The sequence below is a fragment of the Mobula hypostoma genome, chromosome 11, assembly GCF_963921235.1.
Source record: "Mobula hypostoma chromosome 11, sMobHyp1.1, whole genome shotgun sequence".
NCBI lineage: Eukaryota > Metazoa > Chordata > Chondrichthyes > Myliobatiformes > Myliobatidae > Mobula > Mobula hypostoma.
The window spans coordinates 80,231,181-80,254,356 of record NC_086107.1 but is presented as its reverse complement, the minus strand read 5'-3'; the positions used below and the strand labels follow the sequence as shown (position 1 = coordinate 80,254,356).

Genomic DNA, 23,176 nt, shown 5'->3' with positions numbered 1-23,176 from the left:
GAAGTGTACTGGACTATGCACATCCACACCCGTGTCATTGTACAAGTGCACAGTAGAGAGCATCCTTCCAAACTGCATCACTGCTTGTTACAGAACCTGCACTGTGGAAGACAGGAGGGTCTACCATGGGTTGTTAAAACTGCCCTACACATCATTGGCACCAACCTATCCACCATCAAGGTTTTGTTATTATGATCATGTTCTTTTATGTTTAATTTTTATGCTACATTGGATCTGGAGTAACAATTATTCCATTCTCCTTACATTTGTGTACAGGAAATGCCATTATATTATCTTGAATCTTGAAATGATTTGGTGCTGACTTCAGATAAATGTGGTGATGCAGACCACGAAGTCTGGTGATGAGGTGACAGGCTAGCTAGGTTTGTCTTGGTTGTCCTCCCCAAGTGAGAACTTGGATTGTCCCTTTAATTCTTGCATTGGAGAGAGAATATTTGTTTTGGAAAGGACAGAGAAACTGCTGAACATGACCTTGAGTCATGAATGGCTTGTGAAGCTTCAGGGATGGAGGAAACTGAAATGGGATGTTGGGCCATTGAATTATATTCTTGTGTGTATCTTTAAAAAGAACTTGCAGATTATAAATAACAGAATTCTGAATATTCATTTAGTATGAATCTAAGGAACTTGCGTTGGAATTGGGAAGTAGGCAAAAAATAGATACTGAAAGGAGCTGTTTCACAATGTGAAATAATCTGGCTTTCAAATGCAAAGTACTGTGAGCAGTGTAGGAACAGAGGGAGACATTTATTAAAGCAGAGGTTGACAAGTTCTTGATTAGTAAGGACTTCAAAGGTTATGGGGAGAAGACAGTAGAATGGGGTTGAGAGGAATTCTAAATCAGAACCATAAACATGAGAAAATCTGCCAATGCTGGAAATCCTTAAATCACATGATTTCAGAGCTTGCATTCGCTTGTTTACAAGATTGAGGGGGAATCTTATTGAATCCTATCGAATGTTAAAAGGCCTCAATATGGAGAGGATATTTTTTATATTGCGGGAGTCTAGGATGAGAGGCACAGCCTCAGAATAGAAGTACATCTTTTCAGAACAGAGATGAGAAATTTCTTTAGCCGGACGGTGGTGAATCTGTGAAATTCATTGCCACAGGCGGCTGTGGAAGCCAAGTCATTGGGTGTATTTAAAGCAGAGGCTGACAGGCTCTTGATAAGGGTGTCAAAGGTTACGAGGAAAAGGCAGGAGAATAGGGTCAGAGGGATGATAACTCAGCCATGATTGAATGGCAGAATGGGCTCGATGGGTTGAATGGCGTAATTCTGCTGTTATGTCTTGTGGTCTAGGGTCCTGGTCTGGGCTACTGTTTGAGTATTCACCTTGCACTTTGGGAGGACAGGGTAGGGCTTAGAGAGTGAACGGCTCAACAGTGCAGAGTTTGGTCATCAGACGGATCTGGGAATGCAGACCTCTAATTCCTTGAAAGTGGCAGCACAGGGTTGTAATGAGAACTTTTGGCACATTGGCTTTCATAAATCAATGTACTGAGTACAGAAGTTAGGATGTTACATTGAAGTTGTATGAGACATTGGGGACTAATTTGGGGAATTTTTTAGATTAGATTTAGATTAGATTATGAGGACATGCAGTCCTCTTTTATTATAATTTAGTAATGCATGCATTAAGAAATGATACAATTTGTTCCTCCAGAATGATATCGCAAGACAAACCAAGACAAAAAAATCTAACAAAAACCACATAATTATAACATATAGTTACAACAGTGCAAAGCAATACTGTAACTTGATGAAGAACAGACCAAAAAAGAAGTCTCAAGGTCTCTCGAAAGTCCCATCATCTCACGCAGATGGTTGAAGGGACTCCCTGCCATGAGCTTCCAGTGCCGCAAACTTGCTGATGCAGCATCCTGGAAGCACCCCAACCACAGTCCGACTCTGAGTCGATCCGAAAACTTCGACCCTCCAACCAGCCCTCTAACACCGAGCACTGAGCACCATCTCTGCTGAGCGCTTCGACCCCGGTCCCGGCAATAGGCAAAGCCGAGGGTTTGGGGCCTTCCCCTCTGGAGATTCTCGATCGCACAGTAGCAGCAACAGCGAAGCAGGCATTTCATCTGGAGAAACTTCTGTTCCTCCGTTCTTCTTCATGTCTGTCTCCATCAAATCAGGATTGTGCACGGCCCCTATTTAGCAAATACGCTATCGTGTGTGCTGCGTCGCGCTGCCATCTTCTCCTCCCCTCAACATAGTGCAGACTTTTGTGCAGTCTTATTCACCTTCCTACAGGGAAGATATCAGTAGGATTGAAAGAGTGCAGACAAAATTCACAGGGATCTGCCGGGACTTGAGGCCCTGATTTACATTGAATAGATTAGGACTTCATTCCCTGGAATGTTGGAGAATGGGGATGGAGGCTGAAGTGAGAAGTGGTAAAGTTCTGATGAAGAAGGAATCTGATCGGAGAGGAGAGTGGACCATGAGGAAAACGGGAAGGAGGAGGGGCACCAGAGGGAGGTGAAGGGCAGGACAGGAGAAGGGAAGGGGAGAGTGGGGAGAAATCAGTGGGCATGCCACTGGGCTAGAGGATACCTAGATGGACTATGAGTGCTCCTCCAACCTGAGAGATTTCCTTGTTTTTATGTTGTCCTAAATTGGTTATCTCACAAAACCACAGACTTCCATAATCTTTTATGTTCACTTCCTTGCTTGAATCAGCTCATTTCCAACAGGTTTCTGAGCCTGAGGTGAAGCCTGCACTCTCCCAGGACAAGGCTGACTGGGCTGCAACCAAGAGTTCATTGTTTCCTGTTCAACATGTGTTACTGTAATAACAAATTTCCTAAACTGTTCCAGCAGTGTACCACTTAAATCAGCTTACCGTGTGTGATATAAACACCCCACCCACATCTCTAAGTTTCATTTTGCATGCCAATTCCATTAGAAAATTGGTCTTTCTTTCCATAAACAGAATGATGTCTAATCTTGAGTTGACATTTTCCAAAGGCAGGACTGGGTGGGATTTGGGGAAATGTTTGCAGTAGGATAACCCTGATAAAGGAGTAAAACTCCTGAGAATCCAGCATACCTGGGACTTCAGTGGTGCTGGATTGAGTTTTTTTTCAGATTTTGCTTTTAGGATTAAAGATTCAGCAGGGTAACAGGTCTAACAAACCTGTGCCATCTAATTAAGCCTATGTAACCAATCAACCTACGCGGAAACCGAAGCCTGTTGAGGAAGTGCATACAGACATGTGGAAAGCGTAAAAACCGCGGTGGGAATTGAACACGGGCTACAGGGGCTGTAATAGTGTTACACTAACCTCTACGCAACCATGCTGCCCCATTTGACTGGTTGTCTGGATTAATGCTGTTATTAATACCCCAATATACTTTCTTTTAATTTATTTTAGTGTTACACAGTATTATTTAACTGTGAACCAATTAAGTTTAAAGGCAGCTTTAGAATCAGGGAACAGGGAGTAGGTAAGAACTGTGAGGATATCAGCCCCCTATGGGTGTCAGAGAACTTGGCAAATACAACTTGGTGGACAATTAGACATAGGAGCAGAATGAGGCCATTCGGCCCATTGAGTTGCTCCACCATTCCATCTGCTTGTAACCTTTAACATCATTACTAATCAAGAACCTATCAAACTCCACTTTAAATATACGCAATGACTTGGTCTCCACCGCTGCCTGTGGAAATGAATTCCACAGATTCACTGCCCTTCCGGTTAAAGGAATTCCTCCTCATCTGTCTTCTAAAGGGATGTTCTTGAATTCTGAGGCTGTGGCCTCTGGTCCTAGACTCTCCCACTATAGGAAATGTCCTCTCTATCCAAACCTTTCAATATTCAATGTTTCTATAAAATTCCCCAGTGAGTACAGGCCCAGAGCCATCAAACGCTCCTTATGCATTAACCCTTCAATTCCTGGGGTCATTCTCGTGAACCTCCACTGGACCCTTTCCATTTCTAGCACATCTTTTCCTAAGTAAGGAGGCTAAAGCTGCTCACAATATGCATAGATGCAAGCAGAATTCATATCAACCACCGTGTCCACCCAGCAATCTCAATTCCCAGCCATTGGCCCATATTCCGCCAAGCCCCACACCTCTATGTATCTGTCCAAGTGCTGCTTAGGTGATACAATTGTACCTCCCTCAACCACCTCCTCTGACAGCTTGTTGCATGTACTCACCACCCTCTACGTGGAGAAAAGGTTGTGCCATCGGGTCCCTTCTCCTTTCACCCTGAATCTATGTTCCCTAGTTTTGGACTCCTCTACCCTGAGGAAAAGATCGTTACTATCCAACTTGTCTTGTGTAAATTTGTGCCTCATTCTCCTACATTTGAAGATTAAAGATCTAGCCTGGGTAAACTCTCCCTAGGACCTGGGCCTTCTATTCCTGGCAATATCCTTGCAAATGTTCTGTGCACTCTTTCCAGTTTAAGCACCTCTTTCCTGTAGTAGTTGGAGAACAGATTATCAGAGATTTACGCTACATGGAATTTTTGGAAGTCTTTGCCATTTCCAGACATCTGAAAAGAAAAATGTAATTTGTTGTTTTCTAACACAAGCAACGCGCATGAAGCAGGAAAATTGAATGAAACTGCCCAACCACCATTACACTGCAGGAACAGCCTCCAAGCACGAGAAAATCTGAAGATGCTGGATACATTCGTTGTTTCGTGCCAAGACCCTTTATCAGGACTTGGCCCAGAACATTGACAGTTTACTCTTTCCTGTAGACACTGCCTGGCCTGCTGAGCTCCTCTAGCATTTTGTGTGTGTTGCTCACCTTGAGCTGTTGGTTGTGATGCTGGGATTTGATTTACCTCCTGTTTATCCTGAGCACATGTCAGTTAGAGATTAAATTGATTTCTCACGTGTACGTACATTGAAACGTAGAGTGAAGTGCATTGTTTTTGTGTCGAAGATGTGCTGGGTATTGCCCGCAAATGTCGCCAGGCTTTCTGTGCCAACATAACGTACCCATAACTTACTAACCCTAATTGTATGGCTTTAGAATATGGGAGGAAACTGGAGCACTTGGAGGAAACCCACGTGGTCACAGGGAGCACGTACAAACCCCTTACAGACAGTGGCGGGAATGGCTAGTGCTGCAAAGTTTGTGCTAACTACTACTCCACTGTGCCACTTCAGATTTACCTTCAACTTGAGCTCTCATTCCCATACTTGCCCTCCTTGTGAGCGGAGCTGACAGCATCCTGTCCCAGCAAAGTCCCCATGACACATCTGATGCAGTATGTCTGATCAATCATTCATTTTCGAATAGTTAATCTCTGTACAGAAGCAAAACCTGTTGACAAGAGATCCGCTAGTTTCAAAACTCAACTATAACTGAGTTATAGGGAAGGTTTGAATAGCTGCACACTTTATTCCCATGAGCAGAGGAGAATGAGGGGAGATTTGATAGAGGTATACAAAGTTATGAGGGATATTGCAAGCAGGATTTTTCCACAGTGGTTGAGTGAAACTAGATTTAGAGATTATAGTTTACAGGTGAGGGTTGAAATGCTTAAGGAGAACATGAGGGAGAAAATTTCTTCACTCAGAGGGTTGTGAGAGTATGGAACAAGCTGGCAGCAGAAGTGGTGGATTCAGGTTCGACTGCAACATTCAAGAGAAGTTTGGACAAGGACATTGATGGGAGGGGTAAGGAGGACTATGGTCCGGGTCCAGGTCGATGGGATGAGGCAGAAGATCAGGTTGGCATGGAGTAGATGGGCCAAAGGGCTGCTTTTGTACTGTAGAGCTCTATGACAAACCTGACCAGCCCTCTGTCATATCTCAGATTCCTAGTTCACCCAGTTGGCGCAGTAACACCCTTTGTTCCTTTTCTGTAGAAGTATAGAATATAGAGCATACAGACCCTTTGGCCCACAATATCTCTGCTGACCATGTTACCAATTTGAAAAGCACATCTCCTTGCACATGGTCATGTCTGTCTCAATGTCTCTTAAACATTACCGTTTTCTGCTTCCACCACTTCTGGCAGTGTGAGATATTCCAAGCACTTTCTACTCTTTTTTTTTTTAAAAAATTACCCCATTACTCTCCTCTCCTTTAAAGACTGACAATTCTTTAATGTCATTTCCAGTATATAAGTGTAAAGGAGAATGAAATAATTGTTACTCTGGATGTGATGTATCAGAAATAAACATAAAGAACACCATAAAAACACAACAAGATAGCTTATATACACTAGGTACAGGAGTCTACACAAGGTAATTCTGACAGGAAATGATAAAGTAGTGGTGTAGGGTGGGGTAGGTTCGTGGGTGAGGATGTTGATCAGTCTTACTGTGTGGGTAAAGTAACTGTTTTTGAGTCTGGTTGTCCTGGTGTGGATGCTACATAGACTCCTCCCTGATTGGTGTGGGACAAACAGTCCATGAGCAGGGAGGGTGGGATCCTTCATGATGTTACTGGCCCTTTTCCGGCACCTTTCTGTATATATGTCTTTGGTGGGTAGGCTGGTGCTGGTGATGTGTTGAGCAGTGTTGACTATCCGTTGTCAAGCCTTCCTGCCCACTGCAGTACGGTTTCTGTACCATGCAGTGATGCAACATGTTAGCATGCTCTCTACTGCACATCTGTAGGCAGACAAGAGTATTGATGTGCATAGTTCTGCCTCCTCAGAAAGTAGAGGCGTTGGTGAGTTTTCTTGATTCTGGAGGGTGTGTTCTGGGCCCATGAGACATTGTGTGAGATGTGCACTCCCTGCGGTTTGAAACTGCTCGTAGTTTCCACTGCTGTGTCGCTGGCATAAGCTTCCTACTGTAAAACGATGCCTTCTAGTATTTCACGTTTACCCCCTGAGCAAAATCTAGACAGACTTCTGGTTTAAGATGGCATCACTGGAGGGTGAGCAACAACTTACTGGGGGTTAACAAGACAACTAAATACTTTATTAATACACATTTTCTGTATAAAATATAGTAAACAATTGCTGCAAATGATGAAAAGGTGGGCAAAGGCGAAGCTGAGTAGAGACCTGAAGAGTGCAGGTGCGAGGCAAAGTCGGAGTTAGGTCGAGGAGAAGTTAGAGCAACTCGCACGTTCGAGGCTAAGTAGGGACAAGTGGAGTTGAAGCACAGCAAAGTCAGATTTCAGGCCCATCCACCTAAACCGAAAGCGAGGTTTGATCCACCTAAGTGCCGGGTCAGTTTGGAAAGGTTGGGTACAGTCGGAAACATGGCAGCGGTACCCAGGCCGAGAGTGTATTGATACAGCAGGGCCCAGGTCCTAGAGCGAGGAACAACCTGATGTCTACACAACTCAAATGTGGGGCCAGATGGATTGAAAAGGCAGGGTGTTGGGACCAGAGGTGAGGGTCAGGCTGTTCTACTCACTGCTCCATGACGCTTCCTCTGCTCGTCACTGCACTGAACCTGAGGCTGTGGGCCTGCTCCGGCTGCTCCAGGCTTTACGTCTGCAGGCTCTGCGACATCTCCCCACTTTGTGATGAGCTGAGGCTGAGGCTGGGGCTGTGGGCCTGCTGTGGCTGCTCCAGGCTTCACGTCTGAGGACTCACTTTCGTTCGAAATGCTATTTGCACACTTTTATTGTATGCACGATTTGTTTCTTTTTCTCTCTCTGTCCACTGGGTGTTTGTTGGCCTTGTTTATGGCTCTTTTAGGTTTGTTTGGCTGCCTGTAAGGAGACGAACCTCGAGGTTGTATAATGTATACATACTTTGATAATAAATGTGCTTTGAACTTTGAAAATGATTCTACTATCCTCCGGGTTATTTTTTTATATATCAAACCCTTCCCTCTCATCTTTTCACACCGCACCCAAAAGCAGTTTTGTGTTTACTTTGTTGGTGAGACTGAGACCATTCTTTCATCTTCCACTGCCATCTGGTTCTCTCATCAAATTCCTGTGCTTTGCTGATCCCCCCATTCCTTGTTGTCCTATTAACTGGTTTATCTCTTCAAAGCCCAACTCCTATTGATTCCCCGACCTTAATTCTGACCATTCTGAGTGGGATCCAACAATACTGGTTTAGAGGGCATGTGCTATCACGAGAGGCTGGATACACTTGGGTTGTTTGCTCTGGAGCGCCAGAGGCCAAGGGGAGATCTGATAGAGGTTTACAAGATTATGAGAGACATAGATAGAGAGGACAGAGAATATCTGTTTCTCAGTGTTGAAATGTCTAATACCAGAGGGCATGCATTGAAGGTGAGTGGGGGTAGGTTCAAGGGGGATGTGAGGGGTCAGTTTTTACTCAAAGTTGTAGATGCCTGGTATTGTGGTAGAGGCAATTACATCATGCCTCTGTCTCTCCCCACCCCCTGTACCTCACTGAATGGGGGACATAATGGCTCGCGATTTTTCAACATGGTTACTATTATGTACTGTGACGTATAACGTCTCCTATAATAATCTTTGAGCATGATGGTCCTTGGCAAATTTTTCTACAGAAGTAGTTTGCCATTTCTTTCTGGGCAGTGTCTTTACAAGACAGGTGACCCCAGCCATTAACAACACACTTCAGAGATTGTCTGTTTGGTGTCAGTGGTGGCATAACCAGGACTTGTGATTTGTACCAGCTGCTTGTGTGACCATCCACCACCTGCTGCCATGGCTTCCCGTGACCCTGATCAGCGGCTAAGCAGGTGCTACATCTTGCCCAAGGGTGACCTGCGGGCTAGTGGAGGGAAGGAGCACCTTACACCTCCTTTTGTAGAGACGTACCTGCACCTCATTACCAACTGCTATTTTTAAACCCCTCTAAAAATGGAAACAAACAGGACAGGAGTAGAATAATCACAGAAGAGAGAGAATCTGCAGATTCTGGAAATCCAAGCAACACACACAAGATGCTGGGGGAACTTTGCAGGCCGGAACAGGAGCAGGATATTAATTTGGCCTTCGTCAGGCCTGCACTGGAACATTTGGCCTTCATAAGGCCTGGAGTGGGACATTCGGCATCCTACTACCGTGCTGTTCAATAACATAATGGCTGACTTCTGCCTTGAAACAACCTTCTGTCTTGCTGCCTGTACCCATTGGCTCCTCTAGTCACCTGTCTAATTCAGCCTTGAAGTGATCGATGATTCAGCCTTCACAACAACCTGGTGTCAGTAATTCCAGAAGCTCACAACACCCTGAAATGAGAAATTCATCCTCCTCGTTTGAATTACAGTCCCATTTCTGGACCCAGTTCCATCACAAGGTACAACTATCACAGCCCAGTCCATCTCGGGAAAAGCCGTCCCCTCCATTGAGCACATCTACTAGGAGTGTTGCCACCAGCAAGCAGCAGCCATCATCAAGAAACCCCACCATCCAGGCTATGCACTCTTCTCTCTGCTACCATCAGCCAGGAGGTAGAGGAGCTTCAAGTCACACACCACCAGGTTCAGGAACAGTAATTACTCCAGAACGATCAGACTCCTAAACCAGTGCAGATAACATCACTCAACTCTGAACTGATTCTATAACCTACAGACTCACTTTCAAGGACTCTACATCTCGTGTTCTCAGTGATATTTATTTTTGTTTACACTGTTTGTCTTTTGACATTGGCTGTTGTCAGTCTTTGTATAGTTTTCCATAAATTCTATTGTATTTCTTTATTTTCCTGCAAATGCTAGCAAGAAAATGAATCTCAAGGTAGAATTTGGTAACATAGGGTGTATGTAAGAACTTTGGTAATACACTCACTTTGACTTTGACCACCTTCGAGGGGCAGTGCCTCTAGAATGTGGCAAATATCACTAAGGACCCTCACCACCTGGGACATGCCCTCTCTCATTACCATCACGGAGGAGGTACAAGAGCTTGAAGACTCTCACTAAATATTTAGGAGCAGCTTTCTCCCCTTCTCGGTCAGATTTCTCAACAGTCATTATTCACCTTTTACACCATTTATTTGTTTTGTAACAGTAATTTTGTGTACTGCTGCTGCACAACAGTGTCAGTGATAATAAACTAGATTTTGATTTTGTCCCCCCATGAGAAGGAACAAACTCTTATCATCTTCTTAGAGTGCCCCTTTCTGTAGTTCCCCCATGCACTAGGGTGGCGCAGTGGTGCCGTGGTTAGTGCCTCGGTATTTTGGGTTCAATTCCTGCTGCTGCCTCTAAGGATATTGTATACTTTTCCTGTGACTGTGTTTTGTTCCGGTGCCCCTGTTTCCTCCCACATTCCAAAGATGTGTGGCTTGGGGTTAGTGAGTTGTAAGTATGTCACACTGGCATGGGAGGCGTGGTGACACTTGCAGACTGTCCCCAGCAGAACCTTCTGATTTGATTTGACACGAATGGCACACTTCACTCTATGTTTCGATGTACTGTACAGGAGGGAAATAAAGCCTCTCTCTCTTTTATATTTTTATATATATTATTATACATACATACACATACCATCGATACTCTGAAACTGCTCAGTTTTGTGACTGGTTAAGTCGATGGCTTTTGCATTGCCTTTCCCCATTTGCCAACTTCCTTCCTCCCGGTGGAGTGTTGCAAGTTTGAGACCTTTGTGGCTATTGGATGTGGGGCTGCTTCACCTGCCCCACCCCAGCCGCTTTGACAGGAAGAACAGTCACTTGAAGGTTGCATCAGCAGTGTGTGGGTTACTCCACTGCGAGCTTCTTCCTGTTCAAGATAAATGGCCGAAATGGAGCGTGATATTCTGAAATGGCTGTGGAAATTGTTGCCAAGCTGTGATAGAAACTTACTTTCTGACTCACAATCGCTTTATTCCTGTTTGAGAAGTGAGAAGCTTGCTGATGCTGGAACCTTGAGCAACAATGGAATGAGGGGACTAGCCTCATGATTTGGAGGCATAGATGTAGGATGGAGATGAGAAGGAATTGCTTTCCCAGAGAGCAGGGAATCTGTGGAATTTTTCGCGCAGGGAAGCAGTGGAGGTTACTGCATTAAATATATTCAAGATTACTCAGATTTTGCGTAGCTGGGGAATTGAGCATTATGTGAAAAAGACAGGTAGCTGGAGCCAAGCCCATGGCCAGATCAGCATGGTCTTTTTGAATGCTGGAACAGGCTCGATGGGCCAGATGGCCCACTCTTGCTCCTATATTTTGTGTTCTTAACACACAAAATTGATTGCCTATTTCCCTCTATAGATGCTACCTGGCCCGCTGAGTTCCTCCAGGTTTTTGTGTGTCACCTTTATTCCTGTTACCGTGGCTTTAAAGTTGTTATTCATACAAGAATTTTGAGCTCAAGTACATGAGCCATACATGGGCCATCCCTACTAAGACCGAGAAAAGTTGGTGATGAGCTGTAGCTTTGAACCACTGCCGCCCTTCTGGAGAAAGTGCTCCTGCAGTGGTAGGAGGGCTCCTGGAAGTGGTTGAGAAAGGTACATTAACATTTGAAAGGAATGTGAACAGGTGCACGGACAGGTATATGTGTGGAAGTCGAATCAGGATAAAGTCACTCAGTACAAGTACAAACTCTTTATTCAAAGTCCCCGGGGCTTACTCTGTGAGTCGCTCAAACAGTCCAGTCCACCAACTAACTATCAGTTCCCCTTACAGAATGGATATAGTCGTTCAGATACTCCCCACACATACCAAGCTGGAGCCAGAATTATCTATTGCTTTATAGTACCGAGAGACACATTACAGAACAGGCATAATGGCCTAATATAATGGAGTGGTCTTATCTCTGTGCATGACTGCACAAGGAGACAGGGACCTTGAAACACTAGCTGGCTAACTTCAAGAAGAAATACTGCTCAGCATTGAATAGCATATCTGTTGATCATCAGCGGTTTCTTTCAGAGAAAACAGCCTGCTATGTTTAACTGTGTTAAACCTTTATCATATGGATAGGAAGGGTTTAAAGGATATGGGCCAAATGAGAGCAAGTGGAACCACCTTAGATGGGAATCTTGACCACCATCAGCCAGTTGAGCTGAAGGGTTGGTATCTGAGCTGTATCCAGAGTTGTTAAGAACATTCCAGGATTTAGGACTGGCTTTTGAGGTGTTTTTACATTGGGGTTGGGTGTGACCTGTGTGTCATGGTGTTCTGAAGCATCTCCTGCCCTTTGGTGGTAGTACAGGCCACTGACATGGGAGGGTTGCACATATTGTGACTGTGAATGAGGCTCAGAGACATCAGAACTGTAGATTAAATCCACTGTCATTGCCAATCACCATCACCATCCAACAAAGGAGAGTCAGTGGATGTTGTTTGCTTCGATTTTCAGAAGGCCTTTGACAAGGCGCCACACATGAGGCTGCTTAATGAAATGAGAGCCTGTGGTATAACAGGAAAGATTCTAGTATGGATAGAAGACTGGCTGATTGGCAGGGGGCAAAAAGTGGGAATACAGGGGCCTTTTCTGGTTGGTTGCCGGTGACTAGTGGTCAGTATTGGGACCGATTCTTTTTAAGATGTATGTCAATGGAGGATGGAATTGAAGGCTTTGTGAACGATACTTAGGCAGATTGGCAGTTAGTGCTGAGGAAGCAGGGAGGGGGCGGAATGACTGGGACGAATTGGGTGAATGATGGGCAAAGAAGTAGCAGATGGAATATAATGTAGGAAATGTATGCCCATGCACTTTGGTTAAAGACTAAAAGCAGAGACAACTTTCTAAATGAGAAGAAAATTCAAAAATCTGAGATGCAAAAGAGCTTGTGAGTCCTTTTGCAGGATTCCCTGAAGGTTGACTTGCAGTTTGAAACATAGAAAACCTACAGCACAATACAGGCCCTTCGGCCCACAAAGCTGTGCCGAACATGCCCTTACCTTAGAACTACCTAGGCTTACCCATAGCCCTCTATTTTTCTAAGCTCCATGTACCTATCCAGGAGTCTCTTAAAAGACTCTATCGTTTCCACTTCTGCTGCCGCCGTGCACAAAATGAGAGTCGGTGGTGAGAAAGTCAAGGAGCAAGGATTAATGCTGAGGCTTTATAAGGCACTGATTAAACCAAACTTGGAGTAATGTGAGCAATTTTGGCCCCTTGTGTGTATATAAATAAAATTGCTGGTATTGGAGAGTGTCCAGTGAGAATCAAGAAAATGATTCCAGGAATGAGAGGGTTAACATATGAGGAGATTTTGATGGCTCTGGGCCTGTACTCACTGGAGTTCAGAAGAATGAGGGGGGACCTCATTGAAACCTATCAAATGTTGAAAGGCCTAGATAGAGTGGATGTGGCGAGGACGTTTCCTATAGTGGGTGAGTCTAGAACCAGGGGACACAGCCTCAGAAGAGATGGACATTCATTTAGAACAAAGCTAAGGAGGAATTTCTTTAGCCAGACGGCTGTGAATTTGTGGAATCCATTGCTATGGACAAATGTGGAGACCAAGTCATTGGGTACAGGTATATTTAAAGTACAGGTTGGAAGATTCTTGATTACTCAGGGTGTCAAAGGTTACAGAGAGAAGGCAGGAGAATAGGGTTGAGACGGGTAAGAAATCAGCCTGATGGAATGGCAAAGTAGACTCGATAGGCTGAATGGCCTAAATCTACTCCTGTGCTTTATGGTCATTGCCCAGTGTGGGCCATGTGAAATGATGTGGATACTTCCAAAAATAGTCAATAAAATGATCGACATTTTTGGTCGAGACCTTTTACAGGACAGGGTCTTGGCCCAAAATGTGGACTGTTTATGGATGCTGCCTGACCTGCTGAGTTCCTCCTGCATTTTGTGTGTGTTCCTCTGGATTTCCAGCATCAGCAGAATCTCTCGTGTCTAAGCTCAACCATCAATTGTGTAAAACCATCATAATCAGTTTTATCACTGACTTGTGTTTGTTGTTTTGCAGCAGCAGCACAGTGGAAAGACACAAAATTAGAATAAACCAATGTAAAAGTGTTCATGGATTGTTTAGAAATCTGTGGCTCAGTAGAAGAAGCTGCTTATAAATTATTGTGTGTGGATCTTTAGGCTCTTTCCACCTCTCCGACAGGAATAAGGAAAAGGCCAAAGTGTTCCTCGTGATGATAAACCTGATTCTGATGGGGGTCTCTGTTGTGGACTGAGAGTGGGAAGGGGGCAAGGAGAAGGGAATCATGTTGGAAAAAGGGGAAGGGAGAGAGGAGGGAGTGGGAAGCACCAGAGAGACGGTCTGTAATGATCAATAAACCAGTTCGGAATCAAATGACCTTGCTGGGTGTGTCTGCACCCATACCATCCCCCCACCCCACCCCACCCCACCCCACCCCTGACACACCTTCTCTGCCACCTGTCCCACACACCTCCCGTGGCGATCTACCCTCTCCTTTCCCAACATCCTTTGCTCCTGCCAGATTTACAAGCACATTGACAAATACAGTACTGTGCAAAAGTCTTGGGCACCCTAGCTAATACATGTGTATAAGATTTTTACACGTACTGTAGCTGGGATAGGTATAACTTGTGTCTTTATTCAGTGTGAGAAGCTGACATTCTGGTAGAGCCTGTTAAAAATAATCTCATTGAACTCAAAATTCAATGAGATTTTATAATTTTTAAGCATAAAGTTAACAGCAGATGATCATATACAGTTTCAACTTTAGCGGAGGCAAATCACTGCAAAATTGCATTTTTACAATGGAAGCACATCTCAATGAACAAAATCTCTACATAATCCGTTCACCTATGCAAATCCAAAATAGTCACTTTCTACCATTTGTATTGAGAGATGTTGTCTGCAGACTGTGGTGTGCATTCATGCTGGTATCCTTGTCCTTGATTGGAGTGGTGTGTGTTGGTATTAGAAACACCAACTGCTGGGACAAACTCTGCAGATCAGGAGGCATCTATGGACACAAAGGGATGGTCGATGTTTCAGCTTGGGAGTGTTGTATCGGGACTGGGAGTGCTGAGGGGAAATGGCCAGTATGTGGAAGTAAGAGGGTCATGTGAGGTGATGGGCTGGTGGAGGGAGAAGGGATATCAAAGCTGATGCAAGAAACCCTGGTGGAGATGTATGTGGGCATTGGGTAGTCTGCTTCCATCCTCCCACCATTTCTCCTTAATAGAATCATAGAGAAGTACAGCACAGAAACAGGCCATTCAGCCCATCTAGTCCATACCAAAACCATTTAAACTGCCTACTCCCAATAACTTGCACCAGGGCCATAGCCTTCCTTACTTCAACTACCCATGTACCTATCTAAACTTCTCTTAGATGTTAAAATTGTTCTCGCATGGACCACTTATGCTGGCAGCTCATTCCACACTCTCATGGCCCTCTGAGTCTGAATTAAATTCCATCTGCCATTTTTCAGTCCATTTTTCCCTCTGCAAGCCCTGATAGCCTTCCTCAGTCCACTGCACCTCTAGTCTTGGTGTCATCCTCAAATTTGCTGATCCATTGAACCACAGAATCATCTGGATCATTGATATAGATAACAAACAACAACAACGGACCCAGCACCAGTCCCTGTGGCACACCACTAGTCACAGGTCTCCAGTCAGAGAGGCTTCTCCCACAAAGCTAACTTCTAATCCAATTTATTACCTCATCCTGAATGTCGAGCGACTGAACCTTCTTGTCCAGCCTCCCATGCGGGATCTTGTCAAGTGCCTTACTAAAGTCCATGTAGACAACATCCACTACTTTGCCTTCATCTATTTTCCTGGTAACTTCCTTTGAACAACTCTAGAAGAGTGGTTAGACATCACCTACCACGCACGAAGCCATGCTGACTATCCTTAATCAGTCCATGTCTAACCAAATACTTGTATATCTGGTCCCTTAGAATACCTTCCAATAGCTTTCCCACAAATGATGTCAGGCTCACCAGCCTATAATTTCCTGCTTTAGGTTTAGAGCTATTCTTTAAACAGTGGAACAACATTGGCTATCCTCCAATCCTCTGGTACCTCACCTGTTGCTAAGGATGATTTAAGTATCTCTGTTAGGGCCCCGGCAATTTCTGCACTTGCCTCCCATAGGCCCTGAGGACTTATTCACCCTGTTTGCCTCAGGGCAGCAAAGACGTCCTCCTCTATAATCTGTACAGGGTTTGAAGCTGATGATGCTTTGCCTGCATAGATTTCTATAAACTGTGTATCCATCTCTCGAGAAAATAAACGTGCAAAGCATCTGATTCTTTACCAGTTGAAAGACACAAGGATGGGCATTCCTGAATGGTGACATCATGGTGTGCAGGTTCATGTGATGCAGCTTCGTATTTAGATTCAGATTTATTGCACATGCAGTGAAATGCACATTAACAAACAGCACAACCCAAGAGTCAGTAGAGCAACATAGAACGCAACAGAACAGAACATATAGCGACAACCGTGAAACAAGCTATCCCTCCCACTCACACATTCCTCTAATCCTACATCAGACCATCTTCGGCCTCCTTTGGACTTGTGCATTCGCAGACTTCCCAGTGGACTCAGAGGGTTGAAAACTTGGGTTTCTGGCCATCGGGCCTCGAATTCTGGCATTGCATTTGACCTTCAGGCTTCGATCTTTGGTATCAACCGATGACAATGAATGAGAACTCTGAGCACCCAAATACCAGGCCTTGAACTATGGACCTGCTGTTGACAGGATCCCAAATACCAGGCCGCAAGCTCTGGACTTGTTGACTTGCATACCCAGGGGATCACCATCCCTCGTGCCTCCTGCCTGCATGGAACACAGTTCCCATAACACGCTGACAACTCACTGACTTGTGGGGGCCAAGAAGCCTTAAACTTCTCCTAACCCAACGTCCTACCACATCACTAACTTCCAAGCTCAGAGTGAGCCTTAGACTCTGTCCTTGTCCTCAAACTTCCCCATCCCTGTCCCTAAACCCTAACCTCACCCCTAACTCCACCCTTTGTACCCCAAACCATCCCTATGAACTTAAAAGGTCTGAGATACGACATCGTCAGAAACCGCAACTCAGTGCCATCTTGATTGGAACCTTTTTAAGCATGCTGTTCTCTCCATATCCATGTGATCCTGACTGGTGTATCTGCTTTGTAGGAATGTTAGAGGCATTCTGAAACATTTAATAGTGTAATGACTGATTAAATAAATAGTTTCAGTATCTTGTCTTGCAGAATTAGCTGTTCAGTAGTGATGTCTCAATATGTTTCCTACTGGTAATCTGGTGACGGTTGCACAGTGGCCTATTGTGGCCATCTTAGCCTGAAGCCTGAACTGCAAGCAATCGTGGAACCTCGCTGCTCATGTCAAAGGAGGCATGGGATAGAATCATAAATATAAGGAGATTTTGCAGAAACTGAAAATCTTGAGCAGCACACAAAATGTTGGTGGAACTCAGTAAGTTGGGAGGGGAAGGAGTATGCACTCCTCTCCCATCAGATTCCTTCTTTAGCCTTTTACTGGTTCCATCTATCACCTACCAGCTTCTCGCGTCAGCACCCCCTACTATCCACATCCCTCCTCAAGTGGCTTCATACCTGTCAGCTTGGCTTCTCCCCATCCCCACCTCCCCATTCATTTCCAGTCCTGATGACGGGTCTCAGCCAAAATGCTGAATGTTTATCCCCCTCCATAGATGCTGACTGACTTGCTGAATTCCTCCAGCACTGTGTGTATGCTGCTCAATGGTATTGAAACCTCGCCCCTTGTCCACTGCAGCCATCTTGTCAATACCTTTCAGAATCATTTAGCTTTCAAACAAGATCATCTCTCGTTCTTCTAAACTCCAGTGAACATAGGCCCTAAAACCATGCCTTGGTTCAAAAAAAAATCATCAAAACTGAGCGTTCCATGAAGCAACAAATACTAAAGAGGAAGAACAGAACGAATACTGTGCTTTGTTTAAATAGAGGGAAGCCATTTACACAATGTCTGCAGAATTTTTTTTCTCAAAAGAAAACCTGTTATTTTATAGACCCCTTTTGGCAATGGTATTAGTGGTAAACAAACAAAGAATGCTTTATCAACAACATATTGACAATATTGCTCAAATACTACTGAGATATGAAATACACAACATATTCCCTCATTATAATGGGAGGACTGTTGGGAAATAACAGTAGCTCTGGTCACTGGTGAGAAAGGTCTGCAGGTGCAACACACACCAACTTTTCTGGAGAGGAATAAACAATTGATGTTTCTGGCTGAGGCACTTCATTAGGATTGGAAAAGAGAGGGGCAGAACCCAGAGCAAGAGGTGGGGAAGGGAAAGGAGTAAGTGGGGGGGGAGGGGGGATGTAGAAATTACCAAAAGTTGGAGAAATCAAGTTGGAGGCTACCAAGACAGGAAATGAGGTGTTGCTCCTCCAGCCTGAGTTTGGCCTCAGTCATGGCAGTAGAGGAAGCCATGTCAGAATGGGAATGGAAGTCAGACTGAAATAGGAGATCCTACCTCTTGCAGCAGACAGAATACTGTTCCTCAGCAAAGTGGGGCTCCCAATCAGGGTCGGGTCTCACCAATGTAGGGGTACACCTGTGGCCTCGTTGGCTGTGCTTGCTGTTTGGTTAATCTACAAAAATATTTGGTGGGACAGGTCACCTGACCCTACAGTCACACTCCATTACAAACACAAAAGATTATGCAGATACTAGATATATTAAGTCAAAGCAAAAATGTTGGAGGATTCAGCAGGTCAGGCAGCATCTATGGAGGAGAATAAACTGTTGGTGTTTTGGGCCGAGACCCTTCATCAGAACTGGAAAGGAAGGGGACAGGAGCCAGAATAAGAAGGTGGGGAGGGGAAGGGGAAGGAGTACAAGTTGGCTGTATTTGTCTTGTAATGATCAGGGAAGAGATTATAAAAAAAAAGCATCTCTACCTGAATGAGAGCTTTCTACAATAAAGCTTGCAAAAGTAGATGCAATATTCCAGTCAGTCAATGTGATGGGTTCTATTGTGTCATAAACTTCCCCTCTGTGCTTCCTCATCCTTGTTTGACCTTGCCAGGTTCTGCTGTTGGGAAGTTTATGATGAGGGGGTGGTTACCTCTGCCCAGGATGAATGGGGAAAACTGCACTAGACAGTACAGCAGTACACAGTACAGTACAGGCACCTTGGCCCATGATGTTGTGCTGACCTTTTCACCTGCTCTAGGAACAATCTAACCCTTCCCTCCTACATCCATGTGCCTATCAAAGAGTTTCTTCAATGCCCCTAAAGACTCTATGCCTCTGCTACCACCTCTGGCAGGACATTCCACGCACCCACCACTGTTTGTGAAAAAGAAAACTTACTTCTGTCATCCCCCTCCCCACCCCTATACTTCCCCCACTCAGCTTTAAAATGATGCCCTCTTGTGTTAGCCATTTCCACTTTCAGAAAAAATCTCTGGCTATCCACACGATCTTGTCGTCTTGTTAACTCTATCAAGTCACACCTTATCCTCTTTTGCTTCAAAGAGAGAAGTCCAAGCTCACTGAAACTTTCTTCATAAAATTTTCTCCTCTCGCTTTAAACCTATGCCCTCTAGTTCAGGAAACCACAGCTCTGGAAAAAGGATGTCCTATGTGTGCCCCCCCCCCCCCATGATTTCATACACTTCTATAATATTACTGCTCAGTAGTACACAGGCACAGTGTAATGGGCCAAATGGCCTCTATCAGCCTCATGGCCCTCATCATAAACTGTTCAGCTTTCAAGTTACCTGCTGGCTGAAAATTTATTGCCTTCAGGAACGAAAACTTTCTGGCAACAAGGTGCTCATCAAGGTATTTATTTCACAAACAAACTATCTTGTACAGTTTCCATCTGAACCAGAATTAGGTTTTATCACTGGCTTATGTCATGAAATTTGCTCTGTAGCAGCATCACAGTGCAATAGGTAAAATTATTATAAATTACACTAAGAACACATAAAGATTAAATAGTACAAAAAGAGAGAAGTACTGAGGTGGTGCTCATGGGCTGAAGGACCAGTCAGAACTCTGGCAGAGAGGACAAGGCGGTTCCTAAAATGAGTGTATCTTCAAGCTCCTGTAGCTCTTCCCTGATGAGAGCACGTGGACAGGATGGCGAGGGTCTTTCATGTTGGACGCTGCTTCTTCAGGCAACTCCTTTTGAAGATGTCCTCGACGGTGGGGAGGCTGGTGCCCATGATGGAGCTGGCTGAGTCTACAGTCAGGGTTTTTAATCCTGTGCAGTGGTCCCTCCATGGAGGTAGTGATGCAACCTGTTAGAATTCTCTCCACGGTACATTGCAGAAATTAGCTCAGAGTCTTCGATGGCATACCAAGGCTCCTCAAACTCCTAATAAAATATAGCCGCTGATGTGCCGTCTTTGTAATTGCATCAATATGTTGGGTCCAGGATGGAGTTTCAGATACTTTGGCCCCCAGGAGCTTGAGAGGCTGTTCACCCTTTCCAATGCTGACCCCTCAGTGAGGACCAGAGTACCTATAAGAGGGAAGATCTTTGGGTCAGAGATCCAATGCTAGCAACCACCTGTATTTGTATAGCTCCTTTCACTGAATCAGAAGAGGAAGCTCTTTGTGAAAGTGTTGGGGTTTGAGAGGAGGGAAGGGTTTCGGGTTCTATGTCCAAGATGAGCTGAAGCGAGTGTGCGATGGAGAAGAGGCCAGAGATTGCAGAAGATGAGAGAATTTGCGCTCCATGGAACACTGTTGATACAGAGAAGAATAAATCTTTGCAGCCCCTGAATTTGGCTGTTTCTTAAGCTAACATATATAATTTTGAACTGGAATTTCTTTAGCTAGAAGGTAGTGAATCTGTGGAATTCATTTGCAAAGACTGCTTTGGAGCCTAAGTCATTGGGTATATTTAAAGTGGAGGTTGTTAGGTTCTTAATGAATAAGGGTGTCAAAGGTTACAGGGAGAAGGCAGGAGAATGGTGTTGAGAGGAACAATAAATGAGACATGATGGAATGGTGGAACAGATTCTATGGGCCAAATGGCCTAATTCTGATCCCATGTCTTATGGCCTTATTTGTTTGAAGATTTGAGATGGATTTTGTTGTACAGAGCACATTGGCAACAGAGCTTTCAGAATGACTCAACTCTGTAGGAGAGTTTTCAATGAATCATAATCCACAATGCTTCGAAGGGCTAACATATCCAACCCAGCAACAATGAGGCCTCCACTGTTTTCTTTGCCACCTTGCTGCATGTTGGACCAAGCTGAGGGTCTGTACCTCCACCGTAAAGTCTCAAGCTTCAGCTGCAAAGATTTGTATTTCTGTAGCGGCCTTCACAACCTCAGAACATCCCAAGATACATTACAGCCAAAGTGATGCTTCTCTAAGTTGTTATGGTTTTAGGAAGTGTGGCAGTCGGTTTAAACACAAAAAGTTCCCATAAATGTCATTGTTATGACAATGTTTTTGCTGATTGTGCATTTTAATCATTACCTAGGAGATTTCAAAGTTCAAAGTAAATTTTATGATCAGAAGTACATATGTCACTAAATACAACCCTGAGATTAATTTTCTGTTGGATGTACTCAATAAATCCATAGAATAATAACCATAACAGAATCAATGAATTTGAGTGTTCAATCAGTGTGCAGAAAACAACAAAAAGTGTAAATACAAAAAGAACTAATAATAATAAACAAGAAATAAATATCAAGAACATGAGATGGAGAGTCCTTGAAAGTCAGTCCATAGGTTGTAGGAACATTTCAAAGATGGGACAAGTAAAGTTGAGTGAAGTTATCCCCTTTGGTTCAAGAGCCTGATGACTGAAAGATAGCCACTGTTTCTGAGCCTGCTGCTGTCAATTCTGAGGCTCTAGTACCCTTGTCCTGGTGGCAGCAGCAAGAAGAGAGCATGTCCTGGGCGGTGGTAGGGGTGATGATGGATGCTGTTCTTCTGCGACAACTTTTCATGCAGATATTCTCAATGGTTGGGAGGGCTTTCCCTGTGATGGACTGGGCTGTATTCACAATTTTTGGTAGGATTTTCCATTCAAAGGCATTGGTGTTTCCATACCAGACTGTAATGTAGCCAGTCAATATACTCTCCATCACACATCTTTCGAAGTTTATCAAAATTTTAGATGTCAGGAGGGAACAGGAGGGAAATGTTGCTTCCTTTTTCCCAAAACAATTCAGTTGGTGTCTCCTGTGTCTACATTTGGGATGGTGTTGTAATGTCTTGCCTCGGGGCGGGGTGGCAGGGTTGCTTTCTAAGAAAGCAATGGTGTTCATTACTGAGATACTTTTTCATTCAGAGGGTGTCAAATCTTTGGAATTCTCCACTTGAATTAACTTTGCCCTCCCCACACAGTGTGACCAAGTCTGTCTTTATTTGCCTCTTATCTTTAATTATTGTGATGCTTCCACCCTTCACCATGGCCCACAATTGTGGACAATAATATCTCCACACCCCTACCCCAACCTTAGAACCATGGTCCATTCTCCTGCACACACCCCACCTCCCCAACACCGCGATGCACTAATTTTGGGTTCTGACTCTCTCCTTCTTCCTCCCCCAACCCTGGGCACCACTCAGACTGGATTGGGTGTGGGAGGACCAGTGGCTATAGGTCCTGTCATGGATCAGACAGCACTTCCTGGTTTAGAAGGATGTGAATACCGGGAATTAGAGATCTCTTGTCTTGCTGGAGTCTGACATAAGAAGTCATTAACCTGGTTCACTGCGTCCCGTGTTTTTTTGGAAACTGAAGTTCCTGTAGTGAGTTTCCCTCTGGTATAAAGCATTACTGACTGGTCCAAACACTTCCCTGTGATTTGCGATAAACACTCCATTTTGTTTACAGTGCTGTGTTATGTTAAAGGAAGTTGCAGAAATACTTGTATACTATCAATAAAACCTTGGGCTAAAATTCGGTTTCTTGTCAGAAAAGTGCAGGAATGAAACTTTTTGCAAAGTTATTATTTAAGTTTTCTTTGGTATTTTAAATTGAAGAGACCAATTGCTAGAATGTGCAGAGAAATTCTTTCCCTGGGGTGAAGGAGGGGCTGGCAGGAATAGGCCTGGAATCCAGAGCAACACACACACAAAATGCTGGAAGAACACAGCAAACAGACAACACCTATGGATATGTGAAACAGCCGACTGTTTGGGCTGAGGCTCTTCATCAGGAATTGAGAGCAGTAGTAAAGTCTGACCTTATTAAGATCTGGGCTGTTCAGGAGTGAGTTTCAAGTACAGTTTGCATGTATTCACAAAGTAAATTTCAGAACCCTGTTCTGCAATTCATTTTGCTTGTGCATAGTAAACAAGGCTTCCACAACTATGGCAAGATCTTACTGAATAGTGGGAAAGTTGTGAAGCTTTATGACCTTCTCCTAT

At 44.3% G+C, this 23,176-nt stretch overlaps 1 protein-coding gene across 1 annotated transcript in view; it reads left to right on the top strand.

Moving 5' to 3' along the window:
• Window positions 1-23,176, top strand: part of LOC134353861 (ras-related C3 botulinum toxin substrate 1-like) — a 97,363-nt gene that overhangs the window by 33,484 nt on the left and 40,703 nt on the right. The gene's annotated exons all lie outside the window — the stretch shown is intronic.